Here is a 13,432-nt window from a genome sequence, read left to right on the forward strand (position 1 = left end):
AACCTCTTTGTATGCAGTACCCGAATTTGATGTACATTACTGCCTGAAACTATGGGACCGGTATATATGTACATATATGTACATATTTCATTATATATTGATTCACCTCTTGAAGGATACTGGCACACATGTGTACGTTTAGTTTTTCTTTCATTCAAGCATGATTCCAAAGATACAATGAATATTATTGTGAATAAACACTTACTCAGAAATTCCGTAACAAAAAGAAAGTAATATGTATTCCTAAATATATATTCGTAAATATATTTTAAATAGATGCAGCTGAAAAAGAGTCTAAATAATTTATCCCTGAAGGAGTTAAATAAACATCTGCAGACTGATAGAGAAATTGAGCACAAGCAAAATAGCGGAGCAGTTATTAGAATTTTCTACATCGAATTCTGTCCTTCAAATCTATTTACCGAACCTACATACCAACAAGCACGTAACTAATTTTCACACTAAACTTCGTTTCTTTCCAATCTAAAACAAAGCTTCGATCAAACAGTCATTCTACCGCTTCGAATTGTAGAATCGTCCGCCTCTCTCGCCGGAACGAACTTTCCCACCTTCGCCCGTACGAATCGATGCCCCACAATCGTCGGCCCGTATCTGCGTTTCGCCACAAACGTCCCGTGCGAAGCAGAGACATGGCAGAAACGCTCGAAAAGCCCATGGAAAAAAAGAACCGGCTCTGAAGCGACAGCGCCGCCGCTAGAAGTAGCCATTAGCTCATTAACTCGCTTCAGAATACAACAGACGGACCCTTCCAGCCCTGATTCCAGAAACTTTCAAAAAAAAGTAAAACCTCCCCTAGAATTTTTTTCGTCGGCCGTGTTACGTAATTCCCACCAAAGATAGAGAAAGAGAGCAGCCGTGCATCGTCCGGAAACTCTTTTGACGCGAGGGGAAAAGGTCTCGGTGTTAGTGTGGCACCGATGTGCGCACGCGCACGGCAGCGCTCGGATGTACAGTTGCCTTAATTATACATCCATTGCGCGGAACACCACTTTCCTCTAACGAATCGTAATTTACCCGGAACGGTTGCTCTTCCAGTGAAAACAGTCTAGCCGGGCGCCGAGCGTTGGTATTTAAATGGGGAATCAGATATTCGAGGATCCTCGAATAGGACCGAGCGGAGGCGAACGATCGGCCTTCGGGGAACCAGGAAACGCGGCACACGCTCGTTACGGGAAGGGTTTAAAACGAATTTGAACCCTCCATCTTTCACTAACGACGGGAGCTAAGCAACAACCGTTTGGAGCGAGTTATCGCTTCGAGAATTAGATTGGGAGAAAGAATGGATAACGGCGCCGCGAGCTTTACTTTGTAACTAACAAGGGAACCTTGATAGGTCGAAAATTGAATCAGGCAATTTTGAGTTTTCGCTGATATTCGGTTCCTCAGGGTAGAACCACTCATTAACCCCTAGCATATGAAGGTGAAACAGCATTGTATTTGTAACAATTATCGAATAGCATAAAAAGAAATATGTATTGGTTTTTCAACATAAACCAAACCAAAAAAATATAGTAGATATCAAAAAACCGTTATAATGAAAATTTAGTTGCTTCATATGCTCTGTAAACGTATGTACTGTAATTGTTAAAAATTTGTTTGTTTATTTATTTATTTAAAAAAACCGACTTATTTATTTTAAAAATAATAAAGACTCCTTAGAATGTCTAATATCTCCTTACCAGCGTTTAGTGACTGATTTCGGGGACATACTCGCATATTTCCTGTCCATAAACGACTAGTAAACCGAAGGCAGAACATAGAAAACGTGTGAAAATGTCACCCAAGAACCAGTCGCCGCGGAGTCACTATCTCGTGCGAAAGGGATCCCTATTATCTCCGGACGTTATGCAATCGTCACCCATGAATTCCACAGTGACAACGGGTCTTCGTCTGACGGATGGGGGATAGAATGACACGCGGCACGCACAGAGACCAGCCATGAATCCGAGGGGGCCAAAGCGTGCAGTAGCGGCCGCGGATGATGGCTCATTAAAAATGCAAAAGGGCTGTCCGACGAACGAAACGTAGTTCGGCTGCGAAAGTCACGCACGCCAGGACGTTGGTGCTCACCCACGGAATGCGAAAGAGTCGCGCGTCGCTATAAATATTAATGTCCCGTGTGTATACACGCCCGAGACACGGGACCACCGTCGGCTGTTTGACGGGTCTGCACAGCGTCATCATTGGGATGCTCCGGCTACTCGCTCGGTCCTCTAGAAGTTTGAACGAATTCTGAAATTCCGTCCCCGTCTACTCGTTACGCAACGAAATAGGTAACACGTATACGCGTGTAACAAACACGTAAAAATATTCTACCGTCGGACATGTTTTTATTTTTCACGTGGTAACACTCGAACCAAAGTACAAATTTGGTAACGAGCGACTAACGATCCCTATATTCGGAGGAGACAAAAAAAGAAAACAATAAAGCGGACCTGACATGGATTTCACGTCGTTGCGAAGCGTAGTCGATTACTCACCGACCGAACGATCATTCGCGCATGTACCTATATGTAGGTACGCGAGAGCAACGGAAAATGAGAGAGAGATCGAGACGATTTTACAACCGACAAACGGCTATTTCGTTGCTCGTGGTGATCGTCGTGCCAGAATCCAGTCGGCGGCGACTACTCCGTAACACGGTTACAAGAACGAAAGGCTTACACCGCGGTGCAAAATCATCGCGAACGCGCCGCGCGATCCGTTATCGCGATGCTCCTAGATTCTTCGTAACCGGTGAAACTCTAACGGCTTCTGTCTTACGATGCACCGTTACTCCGGCGCAGGATGCACCGGTCGGATACAGAAAATGCGAGTTTAAATGTTGAACGGAGATGTCGAGTTAAGTGAACGTTTGATTTACTCATTTTCGTGGAACGCATACAGGGTGTCCCATCTAACGTAAGCACCTTGAATATATTGCTTAGTTTTGATTTGCGTGATGTTCATCAACTTCGATACATTTTTGCATTAATCTCCCTGTCGCTCCCTCTAACGCACACATTTGTCGATTTTTCGTACTCAAGGTTACATGAAGGTCATACTATTACATGTCATTCGATTGATCTTGATCTCAACTATTACGCCACGCTGATAAAAATATGTAGTCCCATTTGAAAAAAAAACATCGATGACCAAAAAATATGACCTCCAAAAAAATGTTTGCTTATCATAGTATTTGTTTCTTCGAACAAAATAATTTAAATAATACTTTCCCTTCACATTTTTTGTATCTTCAAAAACAAGTGAGATATTGAAGGTGTTCACAAGTCAAGTGGGACAGCCTGTACTCACACTCTCGTGTAACAGGAAATTCTACGAGACTGTATATGTGTGCACGGAATTTATATGTTTTACCTATCCCATAAAATCATTGATTTATGTTTCCGTTGTGTTCGGTAACATTTTGCTACTTATTAACCCTTTGCATTCGATTGTCTCCTCTGCAGGGCGAAAATTGAACAAAGATCAATTTTTTCGTTATTATCATTCCCTTAATTTTAATGTTTATTATTTGCTCTAGAAATTTTAAGTCGAATAATCCAATCTTGTGTATTCCCTATTTTGAAAATTAGCTGGGGATGAAATAGGAGCTGGGACCGAATTGTGGATGGTGACATATGATTGATCATTCTATACTGTAGTGTTATTACAGATTAAAATAATTTTTCAAAATTAATTTTTGACAGAACGCACGTCTACATATCCCTTTCGAAAGGGATGCACACGTTTATCCCATGGCGGAGAAAGATCTGTCGGCAGGAAGTGCGTTGAACCGCAGTGTAACCTTGGTGCCGTCACGGTTGCCGCATCCTCGTTGTCAGGTGTAACAACGAACAAAGAGAACCTACACCGTGAGCCGGCACTGAAATCACTACGTTTCATTCTCGTCATTTAACGTTCCGTTTCCCTTCGGCTCTCTTGGCCTCTAAGTAAAAGATACTTTTTTTCCATTAATGCTATTCGACCAGCGGGTACATTGACCTTAACAGAATTCGCGAGAGGACTTCACAATGATCGTACAACGGTACACTTTCCACAATTCAGACCTTTCATACAAAATAAAACTCTTCCTCCGAAAAAAAAACGAAATTCAATTCCAGAAACAATTCAACTGTGCACCTAATGGAAAATAATTATAACCGAAGACAAATACGCTCCAAAAGCAATTAAATTCACTATAGGTACAGGTTCCCTATTAACTCACATTAACGTTATCTTTTGTTCCATTCACACTGTTCGAAATCAAAAATTCGTCGTTAAACTCTCCGGAAATATCAAAGCTCCAATAATGAAAGAAGAAATACAAAGCCAACTCTATCCGCTACAAAGTTAATTAAAGTGCTTGCGGTGTTCCACGTTGCGTGTGTAATGATCCCGACGAACAAAAAATTCCGAAACGAGAAAGGAAATAAAAAGAAGCACATTAATCACACGCATTGAAGATTAATATCTATATCGATGAATACACGCATTCACGCGGAAATCACAATTAACGACACACAATTTTGCACGCTGGGAGTAATCTATCTGTAGAAAAAGCAAACTTTTCTTCAGAGAAACTCCACGATTGATCAACGACGAAAAAATGGCGAACACGTCAGAAAACGAGATCGTAAAGTAAAATATTCCATCTGAAACGTGGCGACGATGCCGAACAATTCCTTCTCTCGATTCTCATCGGATTCGAGCGATCAACGGATCCCCTCCTCCGTTTTTATATTCCCGCGAAGACGGAACGTATATCGGGCGAGGCGGCAGTGTCGTATCCATCCAAGGCAACGGGCCACTTCGATACGTGATAAAAACAACCAACGACGTAAGAAGAAAGGCAATACGTTTCGGTTCTTACATCAATCACGCTCCCGTGTGCCAGCCAGAGGTGTCTGCACCGGCTCTCTCGCTGACCTGTTGCATGCTCTTTTGTCCGGGACGTAGCGCTCGCGCGCGATTCTGGTTTTCTAAACCGTTCTATACCAAGAACGAGAGGGGGACGACGGCGGCACTTATTCTTTCTGGCACTCCCGGCCGCGGACACCCGCGAAACAAGAAACCGTATTGTTCCGCGGCCGGAGAATACTGTAATTTCAGTAGATCGACAGCCCGGGTGGTCGACGCGACGCAGACTTCCTCGCGAATGAACGTATTCGTCTTTTGAATCAAATTGTACGTTCGAGGGGCAAATTCGAGGGGAAGGCACCTACCTCATTTTCAACGGAGAACGAGCTTATAAGGGAATGAAGTGACTGCGATCAAGACGAACGAACGAAGAAAAACGGTCGTAAACACAATTCGTCTTATCCACTGGAATTAACCCTCAGACTATTGCTATTTTTTTTCAGAGAAAAAGTGGTCTTTTTTTACCATCAAATTTATGTAGATATACGTATACATATACAAGGGTGTCCCATTTCAATCTCCCAGAGAGGATATAAAAATACGAAAGATATGGTAAAATGTTTTAGACAGAAGTTTTATGGTTTCGAGGGAGAAAAATTATGTTGTCATCTATTTGACCTTGCAATGACTTTGAAAAAGCCTACAAAGGACAATTCTGAATTTTTTAATTACAACCTACTTTTTTTTAGAACTGAGATTTTTCCATAATTTTCGTATTTTTTGAGATATCCGCCCTGGGAGATTAAAATGGGACACTCTGAATATAACATATGTACTGCGCTGAATTTCGAATTTTGTCAATGTTCCAAAAGGGATACCTACTCCCGACAGCCTAAAGGATAAGGAAGCGTTGATCTTCTCGGGGGTGGAATTAAAATGATCTCGAGCGGCGAATCGTGTTACTTCACGGCAAAAATAATTGTTGCTTCGAATTACGTAGGCTTGGAGGAAGGCAGCGTACACCTAGGACTGAAACGTTATCCGTTCCGGGTCTCTAATTACGATGTATGCTGCATACGCATTAGCGTTCCCTCCGCAAAAAGGCAAGAAAAAGAACGTCGATGAGACAGCCAGATATTTAGAAAGTAGATTAATTCCACGTTCGAGCGAACTTCGCGAAGGAAGCAAACATGGATTGAAAGTTCGAGAGAGAGATGAATTTATTCGGTATCGACCGGGCTAACATAATCCACTTTCGTGCTCCAGATATCTTCGGTTAATCATACACCGGTATCTCGGTGTTCACCGTTTTACTGCGATTGCCGAGAAGAACCGAGGCGCGCGGAATCGGGGAAAGAATCGCGAAGTAGACAATTGCACGGGGAAAATAGGTCAAACCGTGAGTATCGATTTCTGTTCGCCTATTACAAGGAACAAGTTGCCTTGTGGCGGCTGGGTATCGATCCGTCACGTGATCCTCTCCCCTTTACACCATATACATCTCGAAACGGTTATGTTCCTGATTCGCGATTATTGCGAATAATTGTCACGTAGAGACAGAAACAACCATTCGAGTTTAAAAGGTTAACCTTTAATATTCGTTTAACACGCCCGATGAGTCACACGGCCGCATCGATATGGAGGTGGCGCGTTCACGGTCTTGCGACGAATCACTTTATGAGGATTCTGGTTTCAGAAGGTGACTCAATCGAGAACAGTCATTCCTCTTCGGTTTTGCGAAGCTACCTTCGTGTTAAAAGACACACATTTTCGGTAACTTCTGACTCGAAGAACGAAATAAAGAGTGTCTGACTACGTACGGCCTTTTTCACTTGTGGCACGGAACGTGTTCACCTCCTGTGGGATACTGGCACATGTGTACGTGTTTACTTTTTCTTTCATTCAATCAGTCTTCCAGACATACCAATAAATATTATTGTGAATAAACACTCACTCGGAAGTTCCCTAACAAAAAAAAGGATAACCTACCAACTGATTGTCATTAATATTCATAAATATATTTTAAACAGATGCAGCTGAGAACGAAAAAAAATATTATTCCTTTCCGGTCTTAATAATCTGTCCTTGATGAGGTTAAATAAATTTGTTATCCAGACAAGACTCAATTTTAAGTGGATTCTTTCTGTCGGAATCTATTGTTATGTCTCAACGAAACACCATTGTTCCCTCCCCTCGGCCGCAATTGCGCCCACGGAGGGGGAGGGGTGGGCAAAGTGAAATCAAGGTAACGGTCTAGAAACGGCATTAATTGAAAGATAAACCCAACGAGAAGTTGATTTCAATTTCGAAACTCGTTATCGTAACTTCCGCGATACGGAATGCAGACACGAAGCCTCTAAAGGGGAGGGCAACGCGGATATTTCCGTGTATCGTGTCGTTCGCGCGCGCACACGTTGCCTAATTTATATTCGATCAAATTCCACGCGCGTCTGCAGTTTCGGCCGTGGGTTGATGCACTCGCTCGGTCGTGCGTGGCCGCGAACCGTCTCACGCGAGAACCCCCCGATTCCCTCAGAAAAATATATTCGTGAAACGGATGATCGCGTAAACCTCTCGCGATCTCGTTCCGGCAGAGTTTTCTCACAAAACGCGACGGCGGCGGCTGTGAACGCACATGTGCTGCGTCGGTTGTTCAAGGCGATGCTATATTTTCTCGTCACGTGCAGAAGAATGCGCTGCTTTGCTGCACACATCGCGGCGGCTGACTTCATCCAGGCAAGAATTACATGAAAAAAAAAGTGGTTCTGCATTCGTTCGATTCTCGAAGCGATTTTCCTTCTACGTTCTTAGTAATATTAAGTTGTAAACCGAGTCTTTTGTACTTGTTATATTACAGTAATTAAATTAATTTTGTTATTTATTTAACCCGCTCACTGGTATCTTTTTGGTATCTTGTACGAAAAATTGTTTCTCGGAAAATCAAGAACCAACAGTCATTTTAAAACTACGTGTTTTTTTAAGTTTATTATTTCTATCTAGTAAACGTATGTTTCGCTATATAAACTTATTTTATAAAAATAAGGTGTCATTACATGTGCTTAAATTATATTAAAAAAGGATAACCGACATATTGAGGGCAAAGCTGATATATCAGCTCCAAGGTACTAAAAGGGTTAAAATATTTTTTTTTATAAAAAATGTGTTTTCTCAGGAGAAATAACGAACTACTAATTACAGTAACACCATTTTTCTAATCCTTGGTTGTCCTGTAAAGAAATTTCGTACTGTCGGTCGTCAAGAAACCTTCCATATATTGTCACTATAGTGATAAAGTAAACGTCTACTGTAGTGGACAAGTGCAGTTAGTGGATTAATATACAAGGTCTCATGTATGTTTACATAAAAAAAGAAGTCGGAAATAACAAGCAAAATTTTTTCGAGAAATGCTTCCCTTTCAAGATAATCTAATTTGAACATGTGCTGGATACACGGGCAGGCAGTAGAATAGGACTTAGTTAACGCGTCTGATGGTTGCAAGCCGTTTCTACTTATTGCCAGTCGATGTGATCGAAAAGTTTATTCTCATTAATACTTATCTTTCAGTTTTTAATCTTTTCACCTGTTAGATATACGTGTTTTTTTAATAGGAAACAAAACATGTGATGACCCACTGGTGGGTTATGCCATCCTGAACGTATTAAATTTCTGCAAAAACTGCACTTTTAGACTGTACACTAGCACAAGTTAAAACCAAATGACACTTCAAGAAAAATGGTCATCGAACAATCCGGGGTGCCTTTTTTACAAATGCATAAATGCAAGGACTTAGTTTACAATTTAGTATTTCTTGACCGCATCGACTTCGGAAAAACACAATCCAGATACTACCAGGCAAGTCTGTGGATTCGCGCATTCCGCGCACGTGGAATTCGAGCGGCGAGGTATTCACAATCGTTTTCTCCATATATGAAACGCAAAAATTTAATCGCTTAACGATTCATGGTAATGAACTGTCTGAATACAAATAATCCGGAGTTCTTGCATACGGAAATATTCCTACACTTGTTTGTGGAATATTTTCAACGAACACAGATGCTCCACAATAGAAAAAGCAGTGACCTTTATAATTTTATAAAATATTACGTGTACCAATAAGTAATTCACTATAATTCCAATATAGTGGCAATACATTCTAGATTCAAAGTATCTTTTAAATCTTCAGTTTTTATTTTTTTTTTTAAATAAAAACTTCACTACTTATTTCCACATCCAATACGTTCACAAACGTAAAAATGAGTTCGATAAAAAATAAAATGCAAAAACTTGATACGAGTCGAAACCCACTGATAAGATGATACATAGAACAAAATATGTATTCAGAAGAATGTTACACTGATTTCTGAAATTCTACCCAAGTTATCATAAAAAGCTCTCCGGAAACGTTACACGTTTCCATACAAACGGACCGTGTTTCCACTAATGATAACTCCATTCGTCAAGAAAATTGTTATACATAATCAGAATAATGATTCACGATCATGTATATTATTGAAGCTTGACTCTGCTCCCATTTCCCAGCTTTCCTCTTTTCATCATTGTTCCGCCTTCGTTATACGCCGACCAGCCACGCGGGATTATTCTCGAAGCGTGGAAAACAACGTAACGAAAGGAAACACTTTCTCGAGGTTCCCGCTACGGCAATTGCGAACGGAGCTGAATACTAGGAACGAACGAACGGTACACAGTGGCGGTGCGTATATGTACTATATAGTATACAGGGTGTCTCATCTAACGTGATCACCTTCAATATCTCTCTCGTTTTTGAAGATACAAAAAAAATGTGAGAGAAAAGTATTATTTTGTTACACACAACAGATACTATGATGAGCAAAAAATTGTTTGAGGTCATATTTTTTGAAATTTCAAGGTCTTGGTTTTTCTTTTTAAAATGGGACTACATATTATTATCAGAGTGACGTAATCGTTGAGATAAAGACCAATCCAATAACCTACAATAGTGTGACCTTCATGTGACCTTAAGTACGAAAAATCTACAAACGTACAACAGTAGACTGAAATAGTAAAGTAACTACACTAGAGGGAATAGTGCAAAAATGTATCAAGGTTGACGGACATCACTTTAAGTACTTATTAAAATAAATTTTATGCAAATCAAAAGCAAGTGAGTGTACCAAAAGTACTCACGTTAAGTGGGACGTCCTGTACACACCGGGCGAGAAAATATGGCTACCTTCGCGGGACGTATCGCGTTCCAATCCGTCCGTACCACCCCTCCTCCCCCCCAATCGTGAGAAGTTTGTCAAGTTACAAATGGCAGACCATGACGCCACCGCCGCTCGTTTGCTTCGTCACAGACGGTGCACGGATTGGGAGAAACCTTGCCAACAGGTCTCCCCGCCCCCCGTGGATCAGCTTTTTCCATCGTGGTCCCACTCTCGCTGCGCACCGAAACTGCCACCTTCCACGCTTGGAATCCCGCGGAATGTTGAAATGCCGGGAATGTCGAAATAATAACGGGCCAGGGATACGAATCCCGATCAATTACCCACCAGTTTTGTTCGCCCCCAATTAATTCTCCTCGATGTATTTTTGGTAGCGACACGCGATTCGGATTCTATTACCCTTATACCGAACCCAGTTAAAGCAAGCGGGCGTTTGGCTATTACGAATGTTCGCGTATAATTATATGATATTTGTTTCAGCCGCATATAGCCATTAGTTTATGAAATCTTTAATGTTCAGTGCCCAGGAACCTTCGATCACTCTTCCAGGATTTACTGTATTTAGCATCATCAACTGTTTAAACGTCAAGAAGACGCTCTCAGATACAACCGATTTGCACTACGTATTATTCAAATAAAATTACTCCCAACTTTGTCCTAAGGCGTGGCTTGTATTCAGATATTCTACATGAGTCGAGATTGTAATATGTGTACACGAATACGGAGTTTACGTAAAAAGACGATATTTCACGTCATGTTACTTCACATTAAATTATGACAACGAAGTCAATAATCAAAGCTGCTTTTGAACCTCTGCCAGTAGTATTCTACTGGAAACTAGGGCGGCATCTGAAGCGTAGCTTCCAATCGTGGGAAGTTACAGAAGCGACCCAAGCGTGACAACGAACCGTCCATTCTTTCGCGCACCTTTGGCAGGTGGAGAAACAGTTTCCGCAGATGTTTTCGGGCGTGCGCTATTGCTCGGAACTAATAATTTACTTTCGACAATAATTAATTCGAAAGTTTTCTTCTGAAAATCAAAGAGATGGCAGGATCCCCTTCAGACTGTACACACGTATTCCAATGTCGGATCCATTGATTGTTACATTTCTAATACTCAGATTCTATTATTTATTTTAATACCCGCGATTCCATTACTTAGAATTTCAGAAACTGATTGAAAATGCGTTCTTTTCATGACTCCTTTCGAGGAGCTAAAAGAAAGTTACAAGGAGACAAATCAGTTGCCCCTAACATTGCGATCGATTTTTCACTAGAATGGCTGAATGTGCGGGGGCACATTCTTTGCTCCAAATTGCGTTCCATTATTTACAAAAAAAAAAACACAGAACTCAAGCATGTCTTTAATTATAACTAGACTGCGGATTTTATGCATTTATAGACAATAGAGCTCCGTGAAATACAATGAAAGACAAAACTTTCATCAGATGTAACGACATCCTTTTCTTATTCTTAACCCAATGAAATACTTTAGAGAAAAAGGAAATTTGTGTTTTTGCTCTTGTCTTTATAAACCATTTTACAAAATGTTATTTTGCAAAAAAATCCGTAGCCTAATTATAACAATACATTGCTGTTCTTGTTACCTAAACTTGCTCAAAGAGTACTCGCAAATTTTCGGGGGATCGGGTACAATTTGCGCAAAGGTAGTCCATAACGACAGAATACTATAATTCGTCTCACGCGCGGCAAACGTTTCACAGCCTCCTGATCGAATCTTCGACGTTCCAATTCAGCCGCGGTTAGATATCGTTCTCGAGCCCACCGCGATTCATTTGCATGCAACGAGACCGTTCGAAGGAACGTCGGCGTCGTCGACGACGGTTCAACGTCGAACTTGCACCCGTAACGACCATTTTCCTCTCCCGGCGCGCGTCTTCACTTTCGAGCCAATTCGGAAACGGACAATCGCAGGTACATGGTGGAAAATTTGTCAAACAGAAATTGCAAGATTCTGCGGGGAATAGAAATGCTGACGACGCCCGGGACCCCGAGATATCTGCGATCCAACCAGTGTCCTGATTCTCCTGACTGATTCCGCGCCTTAACAAGGATCATCATCCGGATTTTGTAATTTCGAATCAAGTTACAGAACACGAAGGACATCTGAAGCGTATTTTCCTTTATCAGCGGTTATTCTTCTCTAGGGAAGGAAATTACCCCTTCGGAGTAAGGACTGGGGAAAAGTTTTAAGATGAATGTCTTGAAAATATACACGGATATATGAAAATGCAAAACTCGAAAGTCTACTTGACATTTTATGAGAAAGAACACGATGAAAATAGGATAGCAGTAAGATATACAAGTTATGCTAACGAAATCACGTCTTTTATAAAATCTCTTATTGTGGAAAGAAGCTTTTCGACTCAGTCAGAATCAGAGAAATTCTTTTTTACTGTACCGTGAATCCTAGCTCGTATTGGCGAACTCGAAACAGTTCTAATGGAAATACGTACGACATTTGTAACAATTATTTTTTCCTTCTCAATATATCATGTTTTATTGTTGAACACATTGCGGACCAGAAACACGTCTCTAATTTTTGAAAGCATTAATGACACAAAATGTGGATTTTTGTGTGTTATAATGTTCTCCTGTGTCGTTCTAGTCAGATAGTATTTTATATAAGGTGCGCAACTGACAATGAGTTTAACAAAATAATGAAGATATTACTCTTAAAGGGAAAAATTTCGAGGAAATCAACAGATGTTTCATACAGCTGATACCAGATATGGGCAAATTCACTACCTAGATAAAGTTCCGAAAAACGAGTAAAAGGTTCAATTTGTATTGATATCAAATTGCAGCCATTATTAAAATATTTAAAATTTCCACCAAAATCTGGTACTTGCGATAGCCATGCCCGTATAATTTAAGAATCTTTTTACTTTTTTTCTTTCAAATATACAAAACAACCAGAATCATGACAATGAACTTTCATGGGCTACAGCGCCATCTTTATTTCATATTTCCAACCAAACAAAATTTGTATTTATAGTTGAAGATATAATGAATACACAAGAGAAACGTTCAGTATGAAAGTCTTCCATAAGTCCTTAAAAAAAAATTCTTGACAAAAATTTAACAAAATTACATTTCACAACAGAATACTCCCTTAACTATTTAAAGAACAGGACAACACTCTCAGATACTGCTGCCTTTCACCATGTACGCTCGAAAAAAATGATGCCCAACTCCAGTTGATACGATACGGTCCGCAATCTGTCTGAGACGAGTCATACACTTGAAATATCAGATGTGCCGTCAACATTGCAATGAACGAAACGGAAGATCCCTGCATAAAAAAAATACGTCGCCCGAACGTATAGAATTCCCGAGCTCTTCCG

The sequence above is a fragment of the Dufourea novaeangliae genome, unplaced genomic scaffold, assembly GCF_001272555.1.
Source record: "Dufourea novaeangliae isolate 0120121106 unplaced genomic scaffold, ASM127255v1 scaffold124, whole genome shotgun sequence".
In the NCBI taxonomy this organism is placed as follows: domain Eukaryota; kingdom Metazoa; phylum Arthropoda; class Insecta; order Hymenoptera; family Halictidae; genus Dufourea; species Dufourea novaeangliae.